Consider the following 9,266-nt stretch of genomic DNA (forward strand, 5'->3'; position numbering starts at 1 on the left):
TCGGGCTCTGGGCAGGAAGGGGAATTTCCAAACAAGTTGCACAATCCCTTTGGCTCAGGCCGCCCGTGGGGAGAGCACAGATCTCATCTGTATCAGGCATTTTCGGGAAATCAGATGACTTTGGGGAAAAGGGAGGGGAACAGAGTTTTCGGCTGCCTCCTCTCCCCTCCTCTTCCCCCTCCCTTTTAAAAGTTAGGAGCGAAAGCCAAAGGGTGTGGAAAAAGGAGAGTCCACGTGAGAACTGGTCCAGTGCTTTTGCATGAAAAAAAAAAATATGTTTGATCATCCTGTTCAAAGACCACTCTGGTCTATTACCGCAACCTGGAGGCCTCAGGGCTGCTGCCACTGCTCATCTATTACCTGGAGGCCTCAGGGCTGCTGCCACTGCTCCTCATCTGATGCTCCAGAGACCCTTAGGGGAAAAAAAAAAGGGAAAGATAGTGGCCTCTTCCATGTTGTGCCTCTCTGAGGCTACCAGCAGGAGTAAAAGTGCAGTTTTGTCGGGATTTGTTATGGGAACAGTCCTCTGAGTAAGAACTTGACTAAGAACTCATAACTACCTCCTTATTTACCAAGTGAACTTCACGTAAGAGCAACCGTTCATCAGATTTAGCTCTGGAGTGAATTAAATCTAAGACCCTTACAGAAAGGAGTTTCAAGATTTATGCTAAGTAGGACTCTTAATCCAGCCAGTGCCTACAAACCAAGACCAAAATATCACCGTACAAAAGACCTGCCATTAATACTGTAGAAAACCCCTCCTCCTCACAAGCCAGATATACCAGGAATGGGCTATAAATGAAAATTTAAAACTCCATTACAACCTCTACCCTTCACAATCAGCACAGCGCACTCCAGAGCTTGTTTTGGCCAGGAAACAAACAAAAAAAAACATTCAAGTTTCAACAGGCCATAGGCAAAGTGTGTTAGCAAAGCCCAGCTGAAAGACTTCATATTGTCAAGGGAGAGAAACACCTACAGATGAATCATAACTGACTTCATTCTAGTCAGGATAAAGGCTTTACTGGAAGAACATGCCTAGTCTGTTTTCTTTGTCAAGCTGAGAATGGATAGAGAAAGAAAACAGTGTGTCATCTCACTTCTGATGCCTCTAGGGAACACGGCGTGATGTTTCTAACTGGAATTTTGAGAACCGAGAAAACAGCAATGGAAGACAGACAATAAATCGTGGGGAGACATTTTCTTCTCTGGACTGAGCAAATTAAGACCCTGCCAGCGACTCTTTGAGTTGCAATCATATTTTAAAATGGACACAGCAGAAGTAAAATGAGTGTAGGTGGATATATTATGCATGTCATTTCATTGCAAGGGAATTGTATATTTTCATATAAACCTGACTCAACTTGTTTGTGGCAGCGTTAAATTAGTGTGTGAATATTAATAATTCTTCAGAAGACATATACCTATTAATTAAGAAAAATATTGTGAATTTAGTTAAATAAAAAGCTGCATTTTATATGAGCACATATCTGCATAATTCTAACTATTTATGCAGAAGGCCAGTAATATTGATGTATATATTTATATTTGATATTGATGTATATACTTACATTGAATACACACACAGCATTTGATTGCATTTGCCTAGATCTGTATTTTTTTTACAATTCATAAGACATAGCTAGGTGATGTATTTTACAATTCACTGAAACTGTGTCAGAAACTATATTAAAACAATAATTTAAAAGAGGCAAAATCATGCCATTAAAGTTAATAAATTATAACATTAAGGTTGCCAATGCAATATAATTCTGCTCAGAGGCACACACATTCTCTTAAATTCCTAAATTACATGACCACATCCTACTTTTCCCAAATTGCTTAAGACAAATTTTTTTCTTAAGATGACTCAGAGTTCTGTAGCTGTAACCTTTCTGCCAGATGTTATGAAAAGCAGTAGTGTTCAGGTTTTCATAAAATTACCATCTAAAACAGGCTTGACTGGCTTGTCTTCCCCCAGGAAGTTGGGAGAGAAGAAAAAAAAAAAAAAAGCCTTTCCCAAGTTCTTAATGCACACTTTCCCTTCTGGAAACACTGAGTCACTGCACCAAACAAAGGTAGTAAATATTAAAAGAGAATACATGACATTAACCAGGTGGGATCCATCAGCAGGGAATCAAAGACATGCAAGCAGCAAGTAAAATATCCTTGATCCACCAAGACCTTGGCAGTAATTTTTCTATTTCCCGTTCTGCCAATAAGAGGATTCAGTGGGTTTCTTGCACTTCCCTGCCTCGCTGCTGTGACCCAGGCTGGTTTTCTTGCCAGTGGTTAAACTCAGAGCCTTGGGTAAGCCCCAGGGAAACCTGCCAGTGTGCTGGCTCAGAACAGCTTGGTATCACCCACAGATTTCTACTTCCGCGTGCTGTACCAGGGGTATTTTCACCAGAGTCTGGTCACCTCTTTTACTCCCTCCAGCCCCGAGTCTGAGTGCAAAGCTCCCCACAGCCTCTCAGTAAAACTTGGGAAGTGGGACCGTTCTGCTCCCTGCACCCTACAACACCGAGATGCCTGCTGCCTTCTGGACTCGACCTGGACAGGCTGGAGAGCTGGGCAGAGAGGAACTTGATAACCTTCAATCAAGGCAAGTGTGGGGTGCTGCTCCTGGGGAGAAATAACCCCCTGCACCCGTACAGGTTGGGGGCTGACTTGCTGGAGAGCACCTCTGAGGAGAAAGACCTGGCAGTCCTGGTGGACAACAGGATGACCATGAGCCAGCAATGTGCCCTTGTGGGCAAGAAGGCTAATGGCATCCTGGGGGGCATCAGGAAGAGTGTGACCAGCAGGTCAAGAGAGGTCGTCCTGCCCCTCTACTCTGCCCTGGTGAGGCCCCATCTGGAGCACTGTGTCCAGTTCTGGGCTCCCCAGTTCAAGAAGGACACGAAAATGCTGGTGAGGGTACAGCAGAGGGCTACAAAGACGATGAGGGGCCTGGAGTATCTCCCATATGAGGAAGGGCTGAGGGACTTGGGTCTTCTTAGTTTAGAGAAGAGAAGGCTGAAGGGGCATCTAATCAATGCTTATAAATACTTAAATAGTGGGTATCAAGAGGACGGGGCCAGTCTTTTTTCAGTGGTGCCCAGGGATAGGGCAAGAGGAAATGGGCACAAACTTGAATATAAGAAGTTCCACCTAAACATGAGGAGGAACTTCTTTACTTTGAGGGTGGCAGAACCCTGGAAGAGGCTGCCCAGAGAGCTGGTGGAGTCTCCTTCTCTGGAGACATCCAAAACCCGCTTGTTCCTGTGCAACCTGCTCTGGGTGGACCTACTCTGGTGGGGGTGTTGGACTAGATGATCTCCAGAGATCCCTTCCAACTCCATGTGATTCTGTGACTCCCTTCCCCAACACCCCTGGATGTAGCCTCAGGCTCCCATGGTTGTTAAGCAGAGACGTCTGCACAGGCAATGCACCACCTTTCCTACAAAACATAAGCCCCATAGTCTTGGTTGCACCCGAGGCTTTCCCCCCACCCTGTAGATGAGGGACTCTGATTCACAGCTGGAGATATCCCACCGTGGGATGACTGGCGTGGGTTCTGCCATGACTTCCTAGGAATTTTCCATCCTCACCGCACGCATGGCTCCTCCAGCGGTGAGCCGGCGGCTGAAAAGGCACTGTTTATAGAGTTTTAGCTGTTAGGGTGAAATGTTCCTAAACGCTTTGGCTTACTTTAAACCACAAGGCTGTAAACTGCGGTGGGTGAGCAGCTGCTGTGAGAGGGAAAGCGTGACATTTCTGCAGCAGGACCAGTAACTTCGTAGAATCATCATGGAATGGTTAGAGTTGGAAGGGACCTCAAAGATCATCTAGTTCCAACCCCCCTGCCCTGGGCAGGGACACCTCCCACCAGACCAGGTTGCTCAAAGCCCCATCCAGCCTGGCCTTGAACCCCTCCAGGGATGGGGCAGCCACAGCTTCTCTGGGCAACCTGTTCCAGTGTCTCACCACCCTCACAGGAAAGAATTTCTTCCTAATATCTAATCTAAATCTTCTCTCTTCCAACTTAAAACCATTACCCCTTGTCCTGTCACTGCACTTCCTGACAAAGAGTCCCTCCCCAGCTCTCCTGTAGCTCCCTTCAGACATTGGAAGGCTGCTATATGGTCTTCCTGGAGCCTTCTCTTCTCCAGGTTGAACAACCCCAGCTCTCTCAGCCTGTCCCCACAGGAAAGGTGCTCCATCCCTCTGACCATCTTCGTGGCCCTCCACTGGACCCATTCCAACAGGTCCATGTCCTTCCTGCGTTGAGGACTCCAAAGCTTCCAGGAAACGGCCAGCCCCGGGTCGGCGACAGCGACAAGATGCTCGGAGCTCAAGACTCAAGAGCTTCCACCCGGTGAGGGATGAGCCCCAGCAGCTACGGGCTGGGGGGGGGAAGGGGGGTGTCTCCTGCCCGTTTCCCCCCGCTCCCCCCCGCACCGCGAGGCGGCAGCAGAGAGCCGCCGGTGCGGGGGAGCCGGCCGGGGCGCGGAGACACGGCCCTTGGTGGTGGGGTGGTGGTGGGTGATGGGGGGGGGACACACAACGTGGATGTCAGCGGGGTGGCTCCCTGCCACCCTCAACCCCCGGGGGGACACCAGCGTGTGCGGGTCACGGCGTGTTTGAGTTCCCCCGCTGGAAACAGGGGACACCAACCGCAACCCCCCCTAATTTCGTGGAGGGAGAGTTGGGGGTTGTGGGGGGCCAGGGAATGGAGCCAGCGGGGTCTGGTCAGCAGGTTCTGGCATCCCAATTATTTGTGCAGCAATTTCCACACCGAAAAGGTGAGTTGTTTTGAAGCACGCCGTTCCCTCCCCATCTCAAACCTCCATTGAGTCCCAGCTTCCTCCCCACTCCCTCTCCCACTTCACCCACTCCTGACTCCTTTTCCCCCCGCAGGCACCCTATTCATCCTCCTAATGAAAACTTATTTTCATATCTTCTCTGCTAATGAAAACTTATTTTCATGTCTTCCCTGCCTGTTTTTCCAAGCAGCCACCCTTCTGTCTCCATACTCCATCTCTTGGTGGTGGCATCTCCCTCCCTGCCTTCTCTCTCGGTCATTCACAGCTGCAAACTTGAGTCAGATCTAATTTTATTCCAACTCTTGCTTTTCCAGTATCTTCCTCCTTGTTGGCAGAGTTCATCCCTAAACTGCAGTCCCTCTTCCACTCTCCAGGTAGCCAGCTTGCCCCCCACTAGTAGCCCGCTCCTCTCCCATGGCCATTTCCATCAGGATAGGCTCCTGAGCCTGCCTGGGAGAAGAGGCACTAACAAGGCAGGGCACAAGACTCCTCTTTCAGTTCTTCAGTGCAGAAGAGATGGTCCTGGAAGGAAAGTCCAGCAAGAGCTCTTGAAGAACCATCTGGGGCCTTGTGCAGCTGTGGTCTGTGGGAAAGCTACATGAGCCACTCGAACGCAGTCAATAAAAATTAATTTGCAGAAGCTTCGTCAGCTACCTTCCCTTATTGCCACCCTGAGCTCATGTGAACCTCAAGTTTCACACTAATACCTATGTAATGTCAACAAACCATGGTATATCTTCAGGACAGTAAAGAAAGGCTTTTGGTTACACCTCCTCCTCCCAAGCATAGCACTGCCCTGATTATTAAAAAAATAATGATACTGAAAAGTAATGGTACTCATCAGGATCTGAGCCTCAAAAACTACCGTGCTCTGACTCAAAGCGGCCATCTAGCATTTAATCTAAACAGGTCAAATATAGCAACATTTTAAGCAACTGAAAACAGAACCTCCTAATGGAAACTGTTAGGCAACCCCAGGAGCAGCCGCTGCTTCTGAAACCCTTCTTGGACAATACTAGATCACAGAATTAAATAAATCTAAAAGTTCATACGTGCTCCGTCACTATACACATAGCTAACCGACCACAAGTGTATTTAAATACTACAGTATTTGTATTTTACAAACAGTGGACATTTCCACCAAGTTACTCTGTGCCCAAAAGTAGCGTTTCATAGGTTTGTTTCCTGAGCTACCCCAGAATGCAAAGGACCTAGACCAGAAGCTTGTCCAAACCAGCATACAGCCTCTGACTCTCCCTTTTTTCTGCAATCTCAGGTCAGAGCCGTGGATGGACTGCTGGAGGTCTACAGGAGGACACCACCTGAGCGAGACTGTGGTCCAAAGCCATTTTTCCTGCTACAAACGTGTCCTGCAAAACCAGATGGAGCACTTTGCCTTTGCAAAAGCAGGAGGAGTCTGCCAGGACTCCAGGTTCTGCCAGGAGACAGAGGTCTGCTTGGGCAGGAGATGGGCTGGCGCATGTGGAAAGCTAAGCCCAACGCTGCAAGCCCTCAAGGCAAGCCTGACAGAATACCAGTGGCCGCAGGAACAGTAGCAGGGCTGGTGCCAGGTTACAGCCTGACCTTCAAAGCAAGGCTGTGGCCTTTCTAGTAATCCTCCAGATGATCTTTTTTTTTTTTTTTTTATAGAAAGGGGATGAGAAGGAGGAGGGGGGGAGAAGCCAGATGTGGAGGTTTAAGGAAGGAGGAAAGCACATGGTGCTCTTTCCCTGATATATTCTCCTGTTTTCAGCTGTCTGAAGCTTAAAGACTTATTGAGCCAGAACTGTATCTCGCTGTTTATGTGTCCTCAATGGATCTTTTTTACATAAATGTTCTCACTGCTTTTTAACTCCTTCATGGACTTTTAATAAAATGATAACAATGAACCCCTGTCAGACAACAGCATAGTTGAGCAGGATAGAGACTTTAAGAGGCTACAGCCCCTGAAGTGTTAAATTTGTGGAGCAATTTAATCATATCAAACACGGGAGGAAGCTTGATTACAGAGTGGATTCCTTCAGTGGCAATGCCAATGGGCCTCTCTCTCCAATACAGCTCTCAATTTGCATGAAACTTCTACTAATACAGAAGTTTGAGATGCCCATTCCTTGTCAAACGTCACTGGGGGAAGGACAAAGAGTCAGCATGCTCACATAGGCCTCATTTACTAGTTGGGAGGTGTCCTGGCCAATGGCAAAGGGGGTGGAACTAGATGGTCTTTAGGGTTCCCTCCCAACCTAAACCATTCGATGATTCTATGAGACTGGCCTAAACACCATAAACGCCCAATTAAACATGGAAATGACAGATGGATATTCAGTCAGTCCTCGAACTGGTAGTGACCAGTGAGGCTGAACAAATACAATAACCTATTTGTAAAGTTTAACCTGACGGAATCAACTCTCTGGGGGAAGCTTAAAGCCTTACTGACCATCTTGGTCTGCCACTCCGCACCTCTTTACACTGCCTTCAAGAGACTTGTGGAGGTCAAGGCCAACGTGTCCCCGTTTTCATGCACTTCCTTACTGCACTGATTACACTTCATTTTAATTTTTCTCACCTCCTGTGAGCCTCAGAAGTCTAGACATCTTCTGATCATCTCCAAGGCTGGAGATTCCCCAGCCTCTCTAAGCACCTGTTCCCATAGTGAGTCACTCTTTGGTCCAATTGAAATTGCCTTTGTGGAAGCTTGAGACCACTGCTTCACTGCGGACCTCTGGAGTGACTCTTGTTCTTCCCACATGTTAAGCTGCATGTTATGTCAGCTGCATTTGTTTTTCTGAACTTTGCGAAGCTTCTGTCAAGCCATTCCTTCATTGTTTTCATTCCTTATTCATTCTGCTCTCTGCACTCTTCTCCACCTTCCCTGGGTGCAGGGAAAATTGCTCTTTTGAGACTCTTCTTCCTCTGGATCTGTGCCTTTGCCATGATAGGGCAGGGAAAGGAAGACAGGAGAAAAACCAGATCATTTACAAGTAAAACCCACACCCACCAAGGCCAGTGCCCAGCAGGTAAGACCACCCCACAGCCACGGGTAACCCCATGGTCACAGCTGCACCTAAGGCAGCGTAATCCTACGTACCAGCACAGGCTGAGGAGCAGATCTGCAGAAAAGATCCTGAGGACCCCAGCACACCAGCCCACGAGGGACCTTTGTAGCTGTGACAGCTACACAGCACACTGGGTGGCACGAACGACAGCACAGTCAGCAGGTGGAGAAGAGTGATTATTTCCCTCCGTATGGCACTGATAAAAGTTATGTTTGGTAGGCTGGGTCCTTTAGGGGTTCCCCCAGTGCAAGAGAGGTGTGAACAGACCTTAAAGAGAGCCCAGAGCAGGACCACTGGATAGGGACCTGGAGCACTGGTACTCAGGAATCTGGATTTGTTGAGCCTGGAAAAGAGAAGGGCAAGAGGGGAAGCAAGGTTTTTAGCCTGGTCTCCTGAGTAAATGAAGTCTACGTGGGCATGTTGCCTTTCAGTCTGATTTGACAAGGAATGGGGTCTAATAGGTGCTACTGCCCAAAGGGTGGTTATAGCGAGGATGGAGTCAGACCCTTCCCAAGACAAGAGGCAATGGGCATACCTCGCAACAGAGGCAATTCAGAGTATAATCAGGACAAAAATACTTCCCCCAAGGCATGATTCAGCACTGGCTTAGGCACCCAGGGAGGCCAGGAGCTCTCCACCCTTGAAAAAGTACAAAAAAATTGCCCGGGCAATGCCCCAAACAACTTGATCCAGCTTTGGAGTCCTGCCTGTGAGCAGGGGCTTGGACCAGAGACCTCCAGAGATCCCTTTGCATCTAAAACTCTCCGTGAGTCTGTTTGCCCCTCCAGTTTGCCCAGTTTGGGCAATACTGCCTGCCTTGAATGACGCAGCAGGAAAATGGTTCACGCAAGCGGGGGGAAGAGGATCCAACCATGGCACCTGAAGCTTTTGCTAAGGAGGAGAACTCAGAAAGCACTCATGGACACCAGCATGAAGGGAGGAGGACACTGAGGAGAAGGTCCTCCAGAGGACGAGTTACGAGCCGCGCTGCGTAGGCAGAGTTGCCCAGTGACTACCAAGAGGTAGGAGCCGCAGGGATGGGAGCTGCTGTAACGCCTGCTGTGGGAAGTGGGTCCTTCTGGGCCACCAGAGTCCAAGTAGCCACCCTCTGGTCCTCCAGGAGCCACCAGGCTGGCAGGACCCACCAGCAATGGGGAGGCTCAGTGGCGTGCCATGTCCCCAGCCAGCACAGCAATGCCTCAGGCCGAGGTCCTATCCCTATCCCTATCCCTATCCCTATCCCCATCCCTATCCCTATCCCTATCCCTATCCCCATCCCTATCCCTATCCCTTGCCCCTTGCCCCTTGCCCGCCTCACACGACCGTTGGCCCCGCGCGCCGCCCTCCCCGCGCGCCTCGTGCCCGCGAATAACCCCGTCCCCGCCCCCCTCCCCTACCCCTCCCT

This window comes from Calidris pugnax, unplaced genomic scaffold (assembly GCF_001431845.1).
Source record: "Calidris pugnax isolate Ruff unplaced genomic scaffold, ASM143184v1 scaffold225, whole genome shotgun sequence".
Taxonomy (NCBI): Eukaryota; Metazoa; Chordata; class Aves; order Charadriiformes; family Scolopacidae; genus Calidris; species Calidris pugnax.